Consider the following 24,041-nt stretch of genomic DNA (forward strand, 5'->3'; position numbering starts at 1 on the left):
TTCCCACTGTAAACATGGGATTGTGAGACTGTGTGTTTGCAGGTACTTCCTGCTTCTAAATGAGGTGTAGAGAACCAACGACGACTTCACTGCAACTCATAAAAAGGGCAGAAGAGAGAAAAGAAGGAGGAAATTAGAAAAGAAATGGAGGTAAAAAAAAACGCAGTAGAGCTTCGTGATATATAGATTTTGGTTATTATGTAATATCCTGAATTAGCTTAAATCGTGTTTTCCTGGTTTTATGGGCAGCATAAGAGTTAATTAAAACAAATCTCTGAATTTATCTGACTTCTAGCAGCGTGAAATAGCAATAAGCAATGAATTCCTCTGTGTATTTATTCATCATATCCACTTTACTATTATTTTTCCTTTCTCAAAATTTTCAGATTTATGATGACATTACATAATGACTATAGTGCCAGGGTATTTGGTAAAAAAAACCTTATGAAGTTTGATTTCATGAGCATCAGCATTTGTGTTTGCTTCCTTCCAACTACCTCTCCACTCTCTACACAAGCAGCCTATAAGGTAATCAGTCAGCTTGTTACAGTCTGATAAGTGATACAATACGACTATCGATTTTGGCCCCTGTGTCCTGGTGCAGGGGTCAGTCCTGCCACACCACCCGGCTGCCAGGCTGAACCTCAGAGTTGTTTTAAGGAACCCACGAACAGATGCTGACTGGGCTCTTTCAAAGCTATTGTCACAAACAGACAGAGTGTAGGAAAACGATTTTCCTTCTTACAAAAAGTATTGTCAAGACAAATCGCGTCAGCCGCAGTTTGATGTTGTGTTTTGGCTGCACAGAAAATCAGCTATTTGTGTCAAACTTTGATCAACAGTGGATGAAAACATCATATGGCTCCCACACGAATGGAGGGTATATCTGTCTAGATTTTAATGGCATTACACCAGATAATCAAGGTAGAGCGACATCTGTGTGCAATGTACCCCCATCCACCACAATGCATACAGAAGCAGAAAAAAATAGAAGTTCAACCATTTTCCCAGCACCTACCACCAAACATCATCGGCTGAAGAGATGCCACAAAAACGATCATTTCATTTGGAAAACACAACATAATGCATAACATTATAAATTAACTCAATACAACCAATTTCATTCTGAGAAATGGCAACATAAAACATAATTACTGATAAACATTTAGATTCCTTGACAGCTCTTATAGCTGTAGCTTTTTAAGAAGCTGAAATAGCCTCGATATAGAGCAAACAGGAAATGAAATCATGTGTTGGTTTGTGTGTGTCAACAGGAAATCTCACAAACTTATGAATGGATTCCCATGAAACCTGGAGGTCAGTTAGGCTTTAGGCCACGACTGATGAAAGTGGCAATCAGGATCTGGGATTTCTGCCATTAGATGATTATCGTGTCTCAGCCATTTGAGGCCTGATTCGATGGCCATGTGCCTTGCAGGCACATGTGTATCCTAACAAGGAACCCCCAGGAGCACAGATGGTCAAGGTCTTCCCTCAGGGACACAGGGGTCGGGCTCGGGGTAAAATTGGTAAGATAGCAGGGTGGGGGTTGGGTTTATTTAGGTGCCCCATCCCCCTTTAAACTGATCTCCTTTCTTGGTAATGCATGCATGGACTTCATAGATATAAGAGATATGGAGAGCAGCTGACATTTCAATATCAACAGGCTGCTAGTCCGTCCAAAAATCAATGAAAGATGTTTAGACAGTCATTCGAAACTTTCTGTTTGTCTGCCCACACACACACACACACACACACACACACACACACACACACACACACACACACACAATGCATAGATGTGACCAAGGCCTGCTTATGTTCAGCTTTACATATTTTAATTTCCATAAAACCCATCACAAGGCCAAAAGACATGACCTGTGATGCTGTAATGATCTCTGCAGGGCTTGGAGCTCATGACCACATGCACATGCACACACATGTGCGTGCACACACATACACACACACACACACACACACACACACACACACACACACACACACATATAACACCTCTCTTCTCTGCACCATCTCTAATCAGCAGATGACATCTCAGCCCGTATGATGAGCTGATGTGAACCCATAGGTGCAGATTAGAGAGATTATTAATCCTTTAGATCACTGGTAGATAGATTATATCACTATAGCAGCATATGTCCTCACTGCAGGGACGACACTTGATCTGAATACAATGACACTATGACTCAGGGTCGCACTCCCACAGGGTGCTGCAGTATTAACCTCAACTGAGAGTGTTATTAAGGTTGTGCAGGGTTGTCCAGGGTTGCCTTGGGTTGCCTTTGTTAAGCACAGTGCTTCTAATGTTATAGTTATTGGGTTACTCCAGGTTCCCACTGTGTTTCCTCATTTTGGAGGGCAATGCTGTACTGATGAGGGAGGAGTAAAAGGAGGGTGAAGGAGAAAGTAGCTGCCGTCACACAAAATGCGTGGCTACACCAGAGCCAAGGTGACTCTTGCAGAATGAAAAGAAAGAAGTGTTCAGCTCAGTCCTGAAACACGTGAACACACACAGTAGACATATGTAGGGGTGGGCACCGGGAACAAAATCTTGGTATGTCCCTGTATGTCATTTTGTATTGCATTATCAATATACTGTGTATGTTGAGACAGTATATTACATTTCAATAGGAAACATTTCAAGTAAAATGACTAAGACTGTAATTATTATTTTCATTTTTTATGAATCTTCCAATTCTTTTCAAGATTAATTAATTAATCATTTTGTTTATAAAATGTCAGAATCACGTCATCGTTTCATCCAGTCCAAGGGGACGGCTTCAAATGTCGTGCTTTGTCTGGCCAAAACCACAGATATTACATTTCCAATTATATAAAAGAAAAAAAACAACAAATCTTAACTTTCTGTGGAAAACTACTCAAACACTTTATTGATTTAAAAATGGTTGTCTGCTTTACTTCTAAAGAAAATAACCACACATGAATATTTGTTTTTGGCTAATGCAGTGAATTTCATACCACATAAATCAGGAGACCTCATCACATTGATGCAAGAAAATGGTAAATTCAATATTGCCATAAAGCAAATCTTCTCAGTGATTTGCAACATCACTCACAATAACCAATGATGAAATTGAAACAATTGATCAACAGAAAATTAAGGTTTTAGTCATTTTTCATTTTGCACTATCTTTCTGACATCTTATAAATCAAAATAATTAATCGATAATCAAAAAAATAATCTTTAGATGAGTTGATAATGAATAAAGTCACTAGTTTCAGCTCTCACCTGATACAGCCAGAGACATTTAAGTGATAGCTACCTCTGTACAAACTGAATAATCTCTGATGGTTAGACATATCTATTAAATTATGGAGCTGACAAGTCAACATCAGAGTTTCTCCACCAGAACTGAATCGATAGGGATAGTAAAACACTTCAGGAACAGAGCAGTCAGGTAATGTAATTTCAATGTATCTCTTTTTTTTTTTTGCTGTCATTATCCGAACACATTGTACTCTGTGCCCAGCACTTTGGCGGCTGCTGCTGTCGTTTTTCCAAGAAAGTGGAAAGCTGCTTTGTTGCCATAATATGCCCCGTGTGATGCTTGGCCCACTTTTCAGCCTGCTTTCATTGTGTAAGCACATATACATAAAACATGATTTGTTGCTTCAATTTCTGACTTTTATTCAGCAGGGATTTGGTGGCAGACAACATCAGAGCCATGAAAAGCGGAGCAGAGCAGCGGCGAAATGCAACTCTCCCTCTGATCCTCTAAGCGAGGGAGGGAAAGACAGATAGAGGGAGAGAGTTGGCCACGTTACAGACAACCAGGTTTAATCACTGACCTCTAGACTTACAACTGAAGACAAATGGCCATGATTAATGAGGACCATTCATCTCGTTGGTAGAAAGAAACAATGGGAACTGCATTTGCCCGAGCAGCTCTGATAGGTCTATCTGCTGTTTATATTAAACTCCAGTCCTGTTAGTTTGCACTTAGCTTCTGATCAAGGAGCTCAGGTCTGGCTCCATGTAGATCCAGTACCGTTCACTAGAGGGCAGTCTGTCTAAGTCTGGCAACTGTTCTCAATAACAACTGCTCTAATATTCAGACCTGAGGGGAACACTGTTGTTACAAATAATGGAAGAAATTACACCTCCTCTGCAAAACTGGGCCCTCCAGCTTTGTTTTAATTTATTCCTTAAATAATTTCTTTCACCTTTATCCAGAAATGAACACCTTGAAGAAAAACATGAACAAAGAAGAGACATACTGTGCTCCTTTACTTGAGTAAAAGTACCTATACAACAATGAAAAGTACTCCATTACCAGTAAAGTCCTTCATTCAAACTCCTACTTAAGTAAAAAAATACAGAGGTATAATCAGCAAGGTGTACTTAAAAAAAAGGTTGTGCTGCACAAATTTGTATTTATTTATTTATTTATTTTACTGATCTTTACGCTTTACTAAACTTTTATCGTGAAATAATGCATAATTTGACCTTGAACAGTTATATATAGACACTTTTTTGTAAAAGGGTCACAAGCCAAAAAGGTTGGAAATCTCTGGTTTCATCTTTAACAATGTGTCACATTTTGTAAGTTATTAAATGTACTCAGTTACTTTCCACCACCGACAGAGAACAATGACCTCGGCAGCAGTGGTGGGTCGACTTTATCTCTGTAACCGATGTTAAAAGCAGCAGCTGATGCACAGCCGCGCACAATCAACCTCTGCTATGAAGAATCTTCCTAGAAACAAAGGATGATCTTGCATGTTCACAGACAGCTGATGACTAATGAAGGTCCTCTGTGGGGGAACAGTGAGACGTCATGCAGAATAAGCAAAAGGTGACTGCACAGAAGAAATAAAGGGGGGGCTGTTAACAAAAGAGAGACAAAGACTGTAGGAAAGTTTTCATTTGCCTTTTCAGCACTTCAACCGCAGCCGGAGCCAAAAGTTAAATCTTGGCTTTTGTCTGTCTCCAGCTCTGTCAGCCTGCCACTGCTGTTGTAACAATTTGTCTGTGTGGAGGATGTGAATCATCTCCTTTCATTCACATACTTTGTGTCCTCTCATATTGTTCCCTGTCTTTAGCTTTCCTTCCATTATTTCAAACACGTTATTTCTATGCACAGATTCCCTCTTTCTCAGCTCAGAGGAGAAGGAACATAGTGTGGTGAAGTGGGGAGGGGTGGAGAGGGGGGTTGCCAGACAAGAGATCTGAACATATTTCACAGAAACACTGTCGAGCACCTGTCAGCATCTGGCTGCACTTGCTGAACAGTGCATTGAAAGAGGAAATCGAAATGAGACAAACAGCGTGAGAGCCACTGCTGTCGCGCTTCATTGCCGATCTACAGAAAACTTGCATCCTCACAAACAGGGGTGGCAGACATACTAGATTCTTAACCTCAGTAAAAGCACCAATGCAACAGTGTAAACAACTAAAACTCCTGCACTCAAAATCCAAACTGTACTTACAGTATTACAAAGTAAAAGGACCCAGTGTGGTGTCATACTGTAATATACTATAATATTGCATTATTATTAGTGATGCATTTATGTATAAGTAGTATTTTAATGTTGAAGCTGGTCAAGGTGTTGCAGCTTTATGTACAGTTTGGTAGTTTAATCCAACGAGGAAGAAAAGTTCTGCCACACAAATGTCTATTCATTTCTGGACCTTTCTATAATCTTTGCTGTTTTGTGAAAGGTGACAAGAAACTACATGTAGATACTTTATTTTTGTAATGGAGCACAAGACAAAGAACAGCCAATGTGTATTTCATAAGATTATGTTTTATTCATGTGAAATCTTAAAGCTGGAGTGTGGGACTTTACGTTCAAGCCATTGAGTTCACACAATGCTGATCAGCACCAGGTAAACTTTCTCTGTATTTTGCAGTATACTAGAGTTTTAAAGCTGATGTCTGTGGCAACATTCCCACACTGGAGCACGGGTAGCAATGTGTTTTATGTCAGCTGGGGATGATTGGTTTGCCAGAGCTGAAGAGGGGAGCAACTGTGGAGACAGAGACAGAGTAGGCCTCTGGCGGAAAAACCTAGTAAGTGTCCAACAAAAGTTTCTGATGTTCCAGATAAAAAAGAAACTTGGTGTTCAGCGGAAAGATTACAGCCTAAAGCAAAAAACGATTGATGGGGAGGACAAACATGGATTACCATTGGTGTGGCTTTTTTCACTCGCTGGAGAACGTGAAAGAAGAGACAGTGTTTGTGTAATTACTCTCACTACCAGAGGGGGGAGACAAAAATTCTGCACCGCAGGGTTAATCTGAAAATTGACAAGTAACTCAAGCAGTCGCATAAATGTAGAGCGGGAGAGGTATAATATTTACATCTGAAATGTAGTGGAGTAGAAATATCAAGTATAGCATAAAATGGGTAAATCCTCAAGTTAAGTACAAGTACGTCAAAACTGCACAACTTAGTTACTTTCCACTGCTGCCACAGACACGCCACAGTGGAGAGAAAACTCCTATTCACAAGACCAGTAATTAACCACAGAATGAGGATGATGAGTAAGCCAGGCAGCAGAAAAATGAAAAAGAAATGGTAATATTTGTCTCAAGTTCTGCTTTCGTGTGCCGCAGTACGTGGTGGGAGGGAAAACATGAGTGTGAATATATATTGTCCATCTCTCTCCAAACACATGTGCATGTTGTGAATGCTTGCGTTTGTGCGTTTTCATGAATGTGTCTCTTCTGCCACAGTCACATTAAGTGTGTTATTGGAGCAGGGTGAGCCAGGGGCAGAAACAAACGAGGTCCTGTGCAACCCCGAGACTGTTCCATGAATCATCCAGGAACTTATACAGTAGCTGGCCAGTCCTCGCAGCCTTCAGCTTACAGTTAATAACTTCCCATGCAACATTTCCTACAGTGTGCTGATTAAAAAACATAAAATCCGTTTGGTTTTAGCCACATTTCCCCCGCAAAACACAAATAAAGGGCTTGTGTTTAATATTTGTGTTATTGACAATGTAAGAAAATAAGAGCTGGTTTTGTGCAGTAGAACCAAATCCGGGACGAAATTACGCTGAACTAGCACTGCCGCAATAAATAACTGATAAATCAAAAAGATAAACTACTAAAGAAAGTTATTTGCAGAAACACGGAACACCTCCCGTGTTTAGTTTGAAACCAGAGCTATTTATTCTGCCTGTGACTCAGTTAGATTATATGAATGTGTGTGTGTGTGTGTGTGTGTGTGTGTGTGTGTGTGTGTGTGTATTTGCCTGCAGCAGGTACAATAAACAAGCGCACTGATGTCATCAAAGTCAGCCAGAAGGGAAGCACACAGTTAGATGTAGTTGAGAGAACACGTTTCTCTTTCTGAAACACATGGATTCACCTGCACGTGTAGCTGTATGTAAGTGAAAGAACAAAGAAAACAAAAAAAGATACAGATATGCAAATGTGATCTAAAAACAAAATAGAACTTGAAGGACATAAGAGATGCACATTTAATTTATTCCCAAGATTAAGAAGTAAAATCAGGGAGAAAAATTACTTTAAAAAAAACTTGTGTGCGTGTGTGTGTGTGTGTGTGTGTGTGTGTGTGTGTGTGTATCAAATTGAAACATTGCTGTCGGAAGTGAAGCGTTTGTCTCAAACTGAGCTGAGTGGCACGCAATTTCACCCACGTTTCACAGCATATTTATGACACTGACTGACTGTTTACTCTACACACACACACACACACACACACACACACACACACACACACACACACACACACACACACACACACGCACACACTGTCAGATCAGTCAGTGTGTAATTTTCTCGTACTATAGTGCCAAAGGTCAGCGTACCCACATTTTCGGGACAGCCTGTATGTATGCCTTATGGGTATATATGCATGTGTGTATAGAGCTAATGGACAATGACATCAGGACTGACATGGTTGCTGAGCTGTGCTGTGCTGGGCCAGGCCGTCTAACCCAACAGCAGGGATAAACTATAAATAGACTATCTCATCCACCTCCAACGCTCCCCCCATCCCCCCTTTTTTCTCCCATTTCCTCTTTTCCTTTTGCGTTATCTGCAGACCTTTTATTACCATTCACTCTCTTTCTCAGCAGCTTTTGCTTTCTACGTCCTCTCTCTTTCTAATGTGTGTCGCTCCCTTCATCATCTCCCCTCCTTCTGGTCTCACTGAATCCCAATTTTCAGTCTCTTTCAGCATCTCCAAATTTCTGTCTTGAAGAGAAAAATCAAAAATAAACAGGCCAACACCAATCTTGTGATCTCAGAATAATGGGGAAGAGTGTGTGGGATTGGGAAATAAGGGAGATGGGCAAGTTACAGGGGGAGATGAAGTTATGTAAGTGAGGCTAATCCCCTCCCAACCCTGCATAGTAAATGAGACAAGATGACACTGGCCTCATTTCATCCGTTCATCTCTGCATCCGCCGCTACAACCCATCCGAACCGCTCTGTCACCACCTTAATCTATCTATTTGATCTTTGACGGCAAAGTAGAGCTATGTTTTAAACCAGCAAATCCTGATCTGCTTGACAATGAGCAGGAAGTTTGAGATACAGCAGATGAGCTATTATATAATTCATGGTTTAATCGTGAAGACGTTCCCAGAAAATCTGCGTCCCGTCCACCCACTTTACTTTCCCCTCATATCAATGAAAACATCTGATTTTTGAAAGCTCTCTTATCTAACACAAGCCTACCAGGACAGTGAGCGAGGAACCAAAAGCAATGGTAGGCTACATGTTTCTGCTGAATAAACTACACTAACAACAACTATAAATATTCCAGATCTTTTCAAGCATCGGACACCAGATATTTGTTCTCTAAACGTAGAGCTAGAGTAACAGTACCTTCAAACTTTACAATGCAATACTTTGGATTTGGACTGGATGAAAATACAACTTAGCTCACCCCACATGATCCTCACCCCTGCAGCCCCTCTCCTCTGGACTCTAACCCGACAGTCTGACCTCTCCTCGTCTCAATCCCTAATCACAAGACACCCTGTCACCCAAACATCCTAATCTGTAGCAGTATGCTTTGCTCCAAAGGGTCAACGAGGTCAGCAGGGTGAGCTCATAACACCGAGCCGCCTATCAGATATCACAGTTTCAGTATAAATCAATTCAACTGTATTTTACGTTTAATTCAGATTAGCAAATGTTAACATGTTAACATGCTAAAGGTGAACATGAGAAAACTTATAGCTGCATGTTAGCATCGCCATTGAGAGGACGTGGGATGTTGATGTTAAGATTTAGCTCATAGAACAAAGCTGCTAGCATGACCGTAGACTCCTAGTCTTCTTTAAATAAAACATGGTGGCGGTCCTTGTCAGGGGTCAGTTATCATTAAACAATAAAGGTTATCAAGCAAAGTGTTTGTCATTAATTTATTAAATGTAAATTATTTATTAACAATTTATCGATGATTAAAATGCTGCATGAATAGAAAGGATTTTTGCACCTTTCCGCGCATTTAACACACGAGAGGCCGACTCAAACTAAATTAGGATGTTTGAGAGTTTAAAAAACAACTTGACATCAGACTGAAAATCAGTGTCGTGCTGCCCTCTCTGGTTTCACCCTGACCCTGCACCCAGCATCACTGATCGGTGGAGTTAGCAGTGTGCTCTGTTGCACCTGTAACCACCTGCTACAGTGATGTCATGGTGTACTGACACACCCTGGAGTACACTTCTACATCACTGCAGCAAGGTGAGAAGAAGAAGAAGAAGATTACCGAGGGGCTTAAGTTACCCTTTGAAAAAAAAATCCATTCACATAAACACAAAATATAAACAAACATTCTTAAAGAGTCCCTTATCAACAGTTATATAAGAACAGATATTTACAGTATGAATTTAGTATGCAGGCGCAACACTCTTTCTAAATTATCATAAACATATATTTGCCATTTCTCCTCTGCAATTTCTTGTTACTCATCGTTTGTTCTTTTTTTTAACAATATAGCTATGATGAGCTAAAATCACCCAATAATATTGGGTAATAAAGTCTTCTGTTAGTTTCATTCCTCATTTTCAATTACTAAAACAGGGCAGCCCCCATGCTTTAGGAAGGAGGTCCCTGGTACCAACGACGCCCTTTAACCCCCCCTCCACCTCTTCAATCCTCCTGCTCAGACAGGACGCTCCACTAAACTTTGACCTACTTCTGTCTGCCCTCAGAGGGAGAAAAACGCCAAGACCCCAAACACAGTGAGCTTCATGCTGATCCAGCCTGTTAATAACAATATGAATATCAAAGGCTTACTGGCACAATACATCTTTTGAATGTCAAATCGCAGAGGGAAGCTGAGGGAGGCTTGAGGACGCGTGCATGTGAAAGAATCACACTGGATTCATTGTTTAATACTGTATATTTAAAATTCAGTTGGGCACACACATAAACAAACACACATACTCATGCTGAGGACTTGATTTCACTTTTCTGCTGATCAGCCACAGGACAAACCCAGTCCTTCTTCTTTTTATCCGTGCCCCGTCTCTCGTTTCCAAGAAATCTCACTCAGCAGATGGACACAATCCTCCATAACCAATTCTCTGCAGGATAATGCAGAGCAGACAAAGACACCGCGACACAAAGGCAGACATCACCTCCAGGATTCAGCTCTGTCAGCCTGAGCCCGAGTCCCACAGAAACTGAGCTGAAACCAGTGACAGCATCAGTTTGTAAACTGCAACTTTGTTTAAAATCTGCCAAATGTTTCATAAGCGCAGGACAGCTGAGTCCTGGCAATCCATGTGTGACGGGACCGCTGAGAGATGAGGGTTGGCTCGGACGAAAGGGTGGTGGGAGTTATGTTACCGAGACCACGGCTGGGACGGTGTCCCAGAGGTTCCCAGAAGAATCCTGGGAACCCAGCAGAACCCAGTATGCGTGTATGAGAAAGAAAGGGATGGAGGCATGGGCGATGAGGGGGAGACATCTGCCACCAATTAAAAAGGAGGGATTGATCACATAGTTTCACCACTGAGAGATACAGTATGCAGAGATATGCTGGGGTCATGATATAAACACTTTCTCATGGTTAAAACTTTCCCGGCCCCCCCGTCTCCCGCGATCCTCTCCGTTTACACGAGACAAGCCGGCCACAGTTCACCCAAGCTAGTCAGCTGATGCAGGAAGGGGGAGGGTCGCTGTGTGGTACGCATTCTGCCAAAGGGTCATCTGGCAGACGCATCCTCCAAGCTGGCCGAGCAGAACACACACACACACACACACACACACACACACACACACACACACACACACACACAGGGGGAAAGAGGCTGGCCAAGAGGGTGGAGGAAATCTAATCTATAAATCAGACAGATGTCCAAACAACAGGGTGTCAACAGATCTTTGCTTATGTTATTAGCTCAGAGGTGTCCCGCTGTAACATGGTGAAAAACTCACTGATTCAATTCTGCTGAGGTAGTTGTTTTAGACAAGGCCAAGAAAGAATGTGTATAGTGTTCGAAAAGACAAAATCACATCTGAGAGGCTTCGCTGAAAATCCCAAGGAAATTACAGCTAAACCACACCAGCAGGGGCAAATGAGCCTTTATGCCGGATCGATAATTCATGTTTTGCTTCCCTTGCTGGCACAAATCAGGTTTCCAATAACCGCAAATCAACAAACAGCTTAATCAATGGTTTTCACACTTGGATGAAAGAGGGGGCTTTGTTAGTCACATTTGGTTTTCTCTTCTGATTTCAAGCTAGAGGAAGAAAAATGTTGCCTAACAAAAAAATTCAGAGAAATCAGAAAAGGTTTTCTTATCAAGTTAAGATTGCCTCCAGTAAAAACATCTAATTGTTGCAGCTGCAGGTCATCTCCAGCCATTCATCGGCTACAAGGCAAAGAGCCTCAATTCTGGACCTAATACTCGTGTCATCCATCAATCTTGTGTTTGTGTGCATCTGTGTGTGTGTGTGTGTGTGTGTGTGTGTGTGTGTGTGTGTGTGTGTGTGTGTGTGTGTGTGTGTGTGTGTGTGTGTGTGTGTGTGTGGTCTGCTGTTTCAGCACTGGCCATTTCGGTCCTCATTCATCAACCTCCTGAAAAGTGAAGTGACGCTTTGTGACATAAGAGGCCACTTTACCTTCTCCTCAGAGAGAGAAAGAGAGAAAGGGAGTGCTGTGCTCAGATGGTTGAAAACTGTTTCTATATGCCATCATGGAACTCTTACTTTGCTCACAGTACAGCTGCTGCATTTCTACACTGCCAAGGTTGATATCTCCTCACATAGTAAGTACAGCTGCTGCATTTCTACACTGCCAAGGTTGATATCTCCTCACATAGTAACGCTGATTTCTGTTGCGTTCTAACATAATGAGGTCTTCAAACTGCAATTTCAGCGAGTAATATAGGTTTCTCTACAGTATCTTTGGGGCGCAGTGAACAAACACATGAGTGTTGAGCAAACACAGTTTGATTGGCCTACTAATGGATGTTTGGAGCAGTTGGCAGACTTCAGCACTCCTGGTTCTAATGTGATCTGTGCCAGAGCTCTGCCCACTAATGTCCATTATACACAGACTTACTCCATTCTGCATTGATTCTGTCTCTTCTTACAGACTGTAAGGGCTTTTAGAGCCCATCTCCGCCTGCCATCTCAGCTATCAGATTCCAACAGCATTTTAATTGACCTGCAATCTACTTAGGCAAAAATAACATATTTTGAGTCTCCTTTCACACTACAAAAAGATAAAAAAGATTCTGCACAGGCAGGATGATAGACAGGCAGTGTACAAGTTCATGGGGCATTTTATGGCAACTGTTGGATGTTTTGAAGTCTGTAAAAGCCAAAGGGGGTAAATAACAGGCTGAGACTGAGGACAGCTTGACGATGACAGAGTAAGAACATAAGTGGTGCACCCGAGTTAGTGCGGCCACACCTTGGGGCTGAAGAATAGCCGAGACAGATTTCTTAGCTCCATATTCCTGCAGAAGTGTTCAGTAAAACATGGCAAAGCTTGATACAGCCATAGTCTCAAACTTAAAAGGGCAGTCTATTGATTTTACACGTAAAGGTCAGCGTACTGATCATGAGGGATACAACTCAGCCTGTAAAAAGGTGCATGAGGTCATCTGTGGCTCTGAAGGGAGCTTTTCTAAAACCCAAAAAAGCACAACCCAGATAATGTCAGCAGTGTTATCTTGGATTGGGTTGGAGACTTTCACTCTCACAAGTGCCGTAACTTTATAGAAGTACAATACTAAATCACTGGAGTATCTCTTTAACCCCCCCCCCCCCCCCAGGCCTGACACAACCTCCTGCAGCTTGATGGAGGAGCTGCCTGCACATACTCGGTCGGTTAATTGAAGTGCTGCAGTCAGGAAAGCTTCATAATCATCAAAGCCAGTACTGACTTAATTTAGTACACAACACTTCACAATAAAAAAAAGCCTTTTTCTGCAAGTATTTCTTTTTTTCTTTCTTTTTTCTATTCATGGCAGAAATGACTGTATCTGAGTTTGATTGCACTAAACAGACCTGATAATTATCATCAGTTCACAAGTGGGTGGCCTCTGCTGCAATCACTCACCTAATGAAATGTTTTTCATTAAGTAATTGGACAGTCTGCATAATGTTAGCGTTGGAAAAGCCTGGACTTAAAATGTCACAGTGTAAACACTTGATTCATTCATTCTGAGAGATTTATGAGATTAACAAAGAGCCCAGTAAACCTGAAATAGCTCACCTGACATTCATGTCAGACATATATGGTCAGAAATGCAAAAAGTCCTAGTTTTTCAAAGAAGAAATAATTCAAAAACAGATTAATTCAGCTGAAAGGATTTGCAGAAGGGGAGGGGGGTTTTTCTGCTGCACTATTTATGCATCTATTTGTTTACAGAAAACAATCACCATGTGATTTTCTGATCGAGTCACTTGTTGTTTGGAGCCTCCTGTCCACATCATTTTCCTAATACACTGCTACTGTAAGAATTCAGTCATTTTACTGGGACCAGACCCATCAGTAACTCAAGAAAATCAAATTACTCTGAAAAAAATAACCCCTCCAATGTCTTATATATATTATTATTATATTCAGTGAGAAAATGAAATGATATGGATTTGCAGCAGTTGGGCCAATTAAAAAGTTCTCAAATCTATAAGTTCATTTGGAGAAGAGTAAAATGTCCTGTACTCTTCGTTTAGTGAACCATCGGGGAGAGTGAGACACCGCACAAATGAAGACATATGTCCTACGCTACCAAAAAGCAATACCAGATATGTGACTGATTTTTGTTTCATGATGGTTCAAGCTGTGATTTAACACTGAGTAGAACAATCCAGTGCTGAAAATACAATTTAAAAATTATCATTTGGTTTAATAACCAATTTCTTTTGGCATCTGAAAGCCATAAAGCACTGAGATTAATGTCTGCATATAAAGTCTGGATCAGTACTTCAATTTCAGTTCAATTCAAGTCCAGTAAAGTTCACTTAAGCTCAGGTAGCAAGGCGAGCATGTGAATGCCTGCGCGCCACTGTGAGCGAGGGAAGATTGTTTTATGTATTCTGGGTTGATTCAAAGCTGTAAAGATAAGTCTGATGTAAAGAAGAAAAACCTGCTCACACTAAGTACTCATACTGCTTTTAGAGGCATATATTTATGGGAACTGCCTTAACAGTGTGGACTGTTTAATGAGTATTTTCCACAAAGAAATTCTGAAACTCAGTTTTCTTTAAGAGGAATGGTCCTCTACAGGGCTTTGTTTATTTCTAGTCACAGTAAAATCTCTGGAATGCAAGTCGTTGAAATGCATCTACAAGTGAACCACATACAGAGCGTATGCTTCATTTAAATTAACAGAAAAATTAGAACTAATTTTACTCTCAGCTTTATGACTTTGACTGCTAATTCTGCATTCTGCCCTGACCTGCATGAATAAACAGACAAGTTACAGCTTTAAATTACTCGCCTTTATAAGATGCACATAATTCATCTGTTGTGTAATGTCTCAGTCAATGACTCAGTAAAAGCTGATATTGATGTTGTTGCTGAACTTTCAGTCCAGAACGGGCCTTTAAAAGCAGGAAGAGAAGGGTCACTGAAAAACTGGGCAGCTACTAATTACAGCTTCAAATATGGGGGTAGTCTTTGTTCGTCTGCGTGTTTGTGTGTGTGTGTGTGTGTGTGTGTGTGTGTGTGTGTATGTGTATACGTGTGTGCGTTTAGCCTGACTGACAGCTTGTCTCTCCCCTGCTGTGCTCTTGCTCTTGTCCCGTTTTAATGGGCTGACAGCGAGAAACTCTGACGGAAATCTCAATGACGCACCCGCTGTTAGACACATCCACAGCTGAGGAAAGTCAGAAGCAAAAGTGCATCTCAGAACCAACATTACTCCCACGAACAGCATCGGAGACACTGCTGAACTGCAGCATAACATCAAACAGACCTGCTTGTCTGACATGTAACTTTAGACATGAAATGGGTTGCAGAGAGGAGAGAAAGAAAAAAATAAAAAACAAGAAAACATATCTGTTGAGCTCCTTCTACTGCATGATTCTCTCAAAGGAATTTCAGGGTCCCATGGTGCTTTTTCGCATGAGATCTCAGCTTCTCTCAAACGCACCTACAGTGGCGTTTAAAAAGAGCAGTATGTGGTGGAGTTTCTGTTGTGTAAGGCTTTTTGGGATCTATGTTACATCATGATGGATGGCAGTGAATTAAATATGCCTGCATGCTGCTTGCATGCTTTTAATCACATCCAATCAATCCACGCCATCATCATCGCTGCAGCAAAATGAAATGGCAGCTCGTCATCATGTCAATCCCAGATGGCTGGAGAGGCATTTTGCTAATTGAGCATCACAGGTGTGGATCAGATTGCTCTCTCTCCCTCTGTGTGTGTGTGTGTGTAGGATATACTGTATGCTGCTTCATGTGGGATTTTCCTTCACTTACGTAAGAGTGCTCCCCAGCGCATAGATGGGCCCCTGTGTGCACATTTGTGTGTTATTTATTATTTATTTTGCTGAAATTATCTAATGAGCAAATTAAGCTGCTACATTTTGACCAGTCGGCGAGTCTTTAATGTTTCAGCATCTTCAGAGCAAGTACTGGCAGATGTGCATCCGCTGTGATTGTAGCCTACCTCTAGCTATGTTCTACTTTTGACTCACACATATTTGTTAACTCAATGAAAACATGAATGGAGGTTGGTTTTATTTGACAGTAGAGAGAGAGCAGAGAGATTTTCATAATGGTGGAGGGAGGGAAAAAAAGAAGCAGAGAAAAGAAAGTGTTTCAGGATTACCTGCTATCAAAAGCACATTGACCGTGACTTTGGTCATGTTCTTGCTCGGCTGCCTCACACATCGCCCCCTCAGGGCTTCTCGTCCTGTGAAGGAGCCATGTGATAAAAATGATCCCTCAGCATCACACCCTCCTCCCCTTCCCTTCCTACCCTCTGTCCGCCTCTTCAGCTGCTGCAATCCTGATCGCCTGACAGCTTGGTTATCACCTCCCACCACCAAATCCCCCCACTCCCCCTTCTCTCTCTCTCTCTCTCTGTATGTGTCCTGCCACCTTCCTCCCTCCTCCATCCCCCCACCTCTTGCCTATGCTGTGCTGCGCAGTGGTGACAGGACAGGATGATGCAGGGTCTCCCAGTGAGGTGGCGTGATGCCTGAGCACTAAGTTTAACATCATGGAGCGGTTAGTCCCACTGGTCTGTGCAGGGGAAGGAAGGGAACGCTATTCAAGAATTCACATTGGCTGCGTGCACGCATTGGTGTGCGGTTGTCTTTAGTGTTTGCATTCAGCCAAAGTCTTATAGCTGGGACAACATGACGTCCAACTCATCAATCAAGTGCAGGGAGGGTGTTGCTCACAACAGATGAGAAGGAGATGGAGAGGCTTCTCAGGCATGCTGCTGCTCCTTCAGCATTTATATCTGCTCCTGTGTGTGGGGATTATTTATGATCCAATCAGACCCTGGATGCTTCCAGTTCAACTCAAAACTAATCCATATATTAAAGTAGGCCTTGAGAGCATAAAACAAGTGGTGCTAAGGTCTCTCTCTCTGCCTGTGACCTTTCCAATTTCACCCCAATCCCTTCATCATCTCCTACCCACTACTTTCTGTCTTTATCATACAAGCTGCAGAAATCAAGAGAGTTCAAGTGGTATGCAATAGCAGTTGTGTGTGTGCGTGTGCGTGTGTGTCTGTGTGTGCCAGTTGCAAGAGGCAGCCCCATTCACTGAAACAGCTGGATGGAGATAACAGAGCAATCCAGTTTCTCTCCCTCATACCAGATCTTGAGGCAAAACAGCTGAATCCAGTGCAAGAAAAATCCCCCCCCAAAAAAACTTGGGAGCTGGTGGGAAAACTAAGTCACTGCGTTGAACTGGATCAGCCACAGATTATGCTCAAGTACTTTAATCACTCAGACAAGTCAAACTATCAGTAACCAAATTAATCATGCACACTAAGCCCCGCACACTCGAGCGCAGCACAAGCAGTCCCATAACTTAGTATTAGAAATCCCCATTTTGACATCATTGTTCACAAACCAGGCGTGTTTCGCAAAAAATCTGCCCAAAAAATCATGAAAGAAGTTTCTCTCATTCTTAACTACATAAATAAACCGGGGTAAGAAAGCTCTTTAACAAAGCCACTAACTTTACTTAACCCCGCTGTAAAAATACAGAAGAAAAACACAAGACTGTATCTCCTTTAAACCCACTGTTGCACACTGCGATATCTCACTCACCTTAAACAAGATGTTCTTTACAACCAGCCCGTGCTGCGATATTACCTCCAACAGTAGGCTAAATGTCTTGCGCGTGTATCCGGTCGCCTTTGCTGTGGGTACGCAACTTTTTTTGAAAACAAAAACAAAGAGCGAGCAGCTGAAAACAAAAATCTCCTCTTTTCTTTCTTTCCTGTAGTTACGATCGGCTTCTTCCCACAGACCCGTCCAGTCCACAGGAGCTCGGAAGACTCGCTGCTGATCCGCCGCTGCTGCTCGGGCTGAGTGTGTTCGGTGTTGTCACCGGCAGAGCCCGGTCGGTCTGCTGCTGTGCGGGGCGGGCTCACTCCCTGCTACAGCGGGGGCTCGACTACTGATCCACAACAGTGAGGTTTAGGACCAGGAAAGGAAGTGCAGGGGCTCCGCGTGGGGGGGGGGCTGCGACGACCGATGATACTGTGTATTTATAATGACAGAGTAGAATTATTCATTTTACCCCTCCTATCCATCTTATTCTTAAGATATGTGCCCTTTCTAGTGGTTCGATATTCTGATGTATTTCTTTATATTAAATACAGACATGGTTTTCAGTGTAGCCATCTGTTCAAAGGTGAGTGTATTAGCTGCATATGCCAAGTGGCTCCTTTTGGCCCCATCCATCAAGCTCCCCCAGTCATTCATTAAGGGTTTCACTATTTCTTTCTTGTCTCAAATAAAGTAAATAAAATGCTACAGACAGTGTTTTTTTTTTTCATTTGTATATCTAGTTGACAGTTGTTCTGCAAACTGCAAGGTGAATCTTGACTTTTGAAAATATCAACATGGTTGCTTAAATGCCTCACATCCTGGTTTCTTGTTTCATTCATTCATCCACTAGCTACCACTTATCCTTTGAGGGAAATGGGGTATAGCTGTACACACTTTTTTCCAAAAAATGTTTATTTTGATGTCTTAGAACAATAGGTCGCAACATTTTTAAATTGTGACCTTTTAAAACAAATACTTGCAGTTGCTTGTCTAAGTTATGGACTTACTGTGCACATACATACATAAGTTGCAAGCAGTTTGACTGCAGAGAGTTTCCTTTTCAGAATATTTAACTTAAAGGATGTTTAAAACCCTGAAGAGGGGGAAAAATCCAGTGTGGATACTCATTCTGCTTAAGGTACCAAAAAGGCTTGGGCCAAAAAGTACTGAAATGCCTAAGTGTCTCAGTGGTCAGCACTGTCTCCACACAACAGGGAGGGCCTGGGATCAAATTTGGAAATTGAAAGGACGCATAACCAAATAATAGATTTTCATCCAAAATATTCCAAGGTAAGTTCTCAAAACTGGTGATTAGCCAGGTGGTTCCTTGGCTCTATCCTGCTTTGAACTCTCAGGTAGAGAGGTTCCCACCCACTGCCTCCTGTCCGCTCACACACCCTAGAAACACAATATGGGTTTTTCTCTTTTCAACACAATAGACTGCCACCTGCCTGATTCATCCATGAAAGAGGAGCCGTATGAATGCTTGAATGACCGAATTTGTTAGAGGAATGTATGGATTGATTTCTACAAGGTCTTAAGGTGCAAAATCTCGACCAGTCAAAAATGAGCAGCTGCCACAATACAGAGTTATCTGAGCATCTTGATATACTGCAGCTGCGATAGACTGGCCAGCTATGATTCTGTATTTATGACATTACGGAGAATACATAACATATTCTTGCTTGTTTGATAAATAATTCTGGCAATGTGTTCAGTTAATCAATCAGCTTTAGTCGGGATTTAAGAAGGTAAACGGAAGCATAAAAGATAAACAATGATTTTTTTTCCCCCAGTGCAGTTTCATTTGTTTTAGGAATTTTATAGAAACAAGAATGATGTTTGGAAACATGTCAGATTAAATCACATCACCAAATCACTTCCCTTAAAAATGCTTTTAAAAAATGATGATGGTTGAAGAAAATTGTTTTATCAGCTTCTCAGCGATTTCTTTTGCTCCTTTTAAGAAATATTTTATGAATCAGTATGACATTAAAGAGCTCATTAAGGTGGGTACTTCTGCAGTGCAGCATTACATTTTCATCACGTGTGACTCAAATCAGTCACCTGCACCATTATGATCAGAATCTACGGTAACTGTAAAGAGCTAAAATATATGTTAGAAACGTTTATTCTATTTTGATTTTTAAACAAATAGTGCAGATTTAAAGTTGTTTTATGAGACCGCAGCCTCCACCTTGTGTCTTTGATGTTCGGCCGGCAGGAGCCCCATCGCTGCTGAACTCCAACTGACCTCCCCTCCACTGCCTACAACATACCAATTTGTTTCCTGTACCAATGCCCAGTGCGTAACCATCACCTCTCTGCCCCCTCCTCCCCCTCTTCCTCTGCCCCCATGACTCTCCTCCTCTCCTGCTCCTCTCTCCCATCAGATTGTCAACCACCTCTGCTCCTTTGCGTTTCTCTAATCCCGCTACAGCCAATAACCTCCCTTCCTCATCTGTCACGTCACCAGCTATATATGAGCTCCATCTTGTCTCTTTCTCTCTGCCATATTCAACCTCCGCCCCCCCTACCACGACAGTCTTTCCTTTCTCAATCCTTTTCTCCTTTAAATCGTTTCCATGGTTCATTTGAACTTCAGGCTTCGGCAGCCCGCATTGCTAATATGATTTCCAGCTGAAATGAAACGTGCAAATGTGCTGCAGCCTCTCCTTATCCCCAGTGGGGTCTCATTGGAGTTTGCTTCATTAGACTGGGGTGGGTGGAGTTTTTTTTTCTTTCTTCTTTTGAACTTCATAAGATTAAAGTTGAACATTTCTGGGCCTCATGAGTGTCCCTTATTTTCCCAGCAACACAAAAGCCTTGTTAGTTTATTGTCTTCTTACATAATATGCAAAGTGTGTGTGTGTGTGTGTGTGTGTGTGTGTGTGTGTTAGTGTGTGCATACTGCTGCAGTTGTGAGCATGCTGGCGTAGATCTCTGTGTGCTCAAGTGTGTACAAAGAAAAGTCCTTGCCCTTGGCAGCACATCACCTTTGTACAAGACTGTTTATTTCATAATAACTGAGAGTTAGGGAGGTTCGTTTTTTTATCATGTTTTTCTGAAATAGTGTGTTCAGCAGTCTGGTTCTAAGGATGTACGCGCATTCATTTTCCCCAGAGGATTACCTGTAATAACTTTGATGCTCCTCTGACCTCTCCCATAGTGCCATGATGAAGTTGACATTTTGTTTATTTTGTAAAATGTCCTGGCAATTATTGGATGGATTCCCATGAAATCTAGTACACACATTCAGAGGATGAAGTGTAATAACTTTGATGATCCCCTGACTTTAACTCCAGCACCACCTTCTGTCAAAATTTCCAGTAGTTTGGTTTATGACTCAATACAGAAGTTTTTATACTAACATTATGTAACAACAGGCTTGTGATTGAGTCAGACATTTGCCTCCTTACTTCAGCTATGTTTGCTTCTTTTTCGGCTGCTATAGTACGATCTAAGTGTGCTACAGTATATAGTACATACATGCTGTGATAGTCAAGTACTAATATACAGTATGCCTCCAGCAGCTCTGTGAGAACAAGCATGGGGCTCCCAGAGGGGGGGCTCTGAGAAACAACTCAACTGATACATCTCACACACAGTTTGGTGTTAAAAGCTTCATAAAACAAGATGAAACAGATTAATGGAGAATTCCTCACGCTCATGCCTCAGCAGAAATAATACACTGCAAGCCTTTGTTTCCAATCCGCTTTGGTCTGTCTGTAGATGTCTGTGTGAAGGCTGAAAGCCTGGATCATATGACTCACACATGCTCTGTCCCCTCAGGGTCTTCATCCACCACCAGACACCTGACCAAAGCCCGACACTCAGCCTCAACATGATTCAGAAATATCAAAGAGCGCCCAGCAGTGCTTCTAAAAATATTCACAAGAACCTGACAACATTCTTTTAGTGCATTATCACATTTTTTTTGTTTTCTCCTGTTCCTGCGTTAAGCACTCTTTACTTGTCCAACCTTTGTGTTTAATGACTCATGAATAGTTTATGCCTCATTTGCCAAGTGGATGAATTTTAGCTGTTCAATTTACAATGAAGCTCAAAGTGCGCCCATAATGAATCTTCAAAAACAAAACAACAACATGGGATTTTGAATAATGCCATTATCTTTGTTTTGGCCCTTTAAAAAAAGCACTCTGGCATCTCTGTCATGTTCCCAATTAGAGCCCTCCAATCCCCGAGCTGCACGTCCAGCACTCTGTGGAGGTTTATTTACATATTTCCATAATGGCCGAATCGGAAGAGTGCAGTGTTGCATGAAACACTTCATTCCCTCAAATTCCAGCTTTGGTTTGAGCCTGTGAGCTCATCCAATATTGAATTCTTTGTCTACAAGGAGAATCAGTGTGGCTGGGAAGCAGAGAACTGGGGCAGAAAACAGCTTCATCTCTGTTTTGGTACTGCTGTCTGTTCAGAGCCTTTCACGTCTTTGCTGTCAAGGTTGCTCTTATAAACCAATATGACAGCTCAGTTCCTACCTAATTCGGTGTAATACTTGCAGTCAGGGGTGTGACGGCACAAACTCACTCACACCACGCACAGAAGATGACTATTTCATACGGCTATTCTACACTTTCTCATTAGGAGTGTGTCTCTGCAACCAAAATAACCACATAGATAATTTATTCACTCGCCAGCCACCACTTTGATCCTCCTTTTATTCCCGTCCTGATGCACTTTCATACATTTTAATTAACTGTCCCATATGCTCACCCATCCCCAGCTACACTGGCACTCTAGCTGAACTCTGACCTCAACAAAAACCCTGCATACAAGACAGATATTATTGATACTCATGAAATACATAAATGCAACCATAACACGCTTTAGGAATGGCAAGCAAGAACTCATAAAATTGCTCTGACAGCATGAAAAACAGACTTTTTGTTCGCATCAATGTCCTGTAAGGAGTTGCATAAATATATGAATGTATACATGATTTTTGTCTTTCCATCTTTTCAGTCTGTGTCCTCTAAAACAAAACAATTATGAAAGTTCAGATGGGACATGAAGCTATTGTTAAATGTTTTGGAAAATAAAATAAAAAACCTTGTGGTCATAATTTCCATGTTTCAGGCAACAAAAGTCTTAAACTTAAAACTTTTTTCTGTAGGACTTGCTCTATTGTGTAAACAAATCTTTCTTACAAATTAGAATAATTCCATGAAAAGTGGCATAAAATTCTACTTAAAACCAGTAGACAAATAAGGAGGTATGGTATCTCTCCTCATCAAATAAGTTCCATCTCATATAATACATTTGGAAAAACAGACACAAGTGATCTGTCTTGCATTTTCTAGATCTTTTCTTTTGTTGTTTAACCCATTTTTCTGGTTGGCTAAACATCAATGACGTGCCCTAATGGTGGCATTTCAAGTGCAGCGACAGTACCGTGTAGTCTGATGTCAGAGAAAAATGTTGTATAGTCTGAAAACATCAAGGTTAGAATGACTTGTTTGCAGTGACATTCAAAATGCAGTAAGGAAGAATCATCTTCTTCTCCTCTTCTCTATCACTATTACACACCCACTGCTCCCTCTCCGTGACATGTGTGTTGCACAACCAACAGATGAATGCCATAAGGTTATATTCACTCCCTGGTGATGATGTGAAAGTAATTCTGGGAAATGTAGGACATTGCTAGAGTTGAAGCGCCCTTTAAATAATGCTATCTCAAAATCTCTGTGATGTTAATACACTCACACACTGTGAGCACTAATCACAGCAAAGCAGGTTTGCAGGCCACCAGATTAAAGCTAACTACCTCCTGTAGCTAACTCTGCTTCTCAGCCTCAACCTCCAGATTCAGGATTTTTTTTTTTTTTCAGACTCATTTTTCTCGCTGAGCTGAAAATGGGATGCCAAGAGCAATCCTCCCTGGATTATTTAAACAGCCACTTCAAAGAGGAGCAATTATAATCCTACATTATTGATATGGGAAAAAAAACAACAAGTAAATGTCATAGTAACTAGAAAGGAACTGCCACAGACATATTTGGACATGCAGAGTGTGAGCATGGGATAAGTGCTTTTAGATTTGAGGTTTAATTTCTTTATGCAACATAAGACGGTAGGTTGAGTAGACTTAATCTTACACCCCGTTCAAAAGCCACATTTGCCCCCTCACAGACTAGAGACATCACAAGCATACGCATACACACTCACATGCTTTAGGTTGCTACAGAATATTTAGGAATACGAAGATATTTGGGCCTTTTTATCCACTGTAGTGCAAAAACTATACTGAACATAATTCTCTCAGTTAATTTGTGTCCTAAAGTT

The 24,041-nt window shown here is 41.5% G+C and overlaps 1 protein-coding gene across 2 annotated transcripts in view; it reads right to left on the minus strand.

Moving 5' to 3' along the window:
* Nucleotides 1-18,028, minus strand: part of lzts2a (leucine zipper, putative tumor suppressor 2a) — a 45,365-nt gene extending 27,337 nt beyond the window's left edge. Inside the window, exon 1 of one of the 2 annotated variants that reach the window (XM_023405752.2) lies at nucleotides 17,730-18,028. The gene's annotated coding sequence lies outside the window, so the exon portion shown is untranslated. Of the gene's footprint in view, nucleotides 1-10,418; nucleotides 10,658-17,729 lie in introns of those variants that run through there. The other variant, XM_023405753.2, reaches the window with a different exon arrangement.
* Nucleotides 18,029-24,041: the final 6,013 nt, after the last annotated feature.

Source organism: Seriola lalandi, unplaced genomic scaffold, assembly GCF_002814215.2.
Source record: "Seriola lalandi dorsalis isolate HSWRI2012SDOR001 ecotype SW California unplaced genomic scaffold, Sedor1 jcf7180002054285, whole genome shotgun sequence".
Classification (NCBI taxonomy): Eukaryota; Metazoa; Chordata; class Actinopteri; order Carangiformes; family Carangidae; genus Seriola; species Seriola lalandi.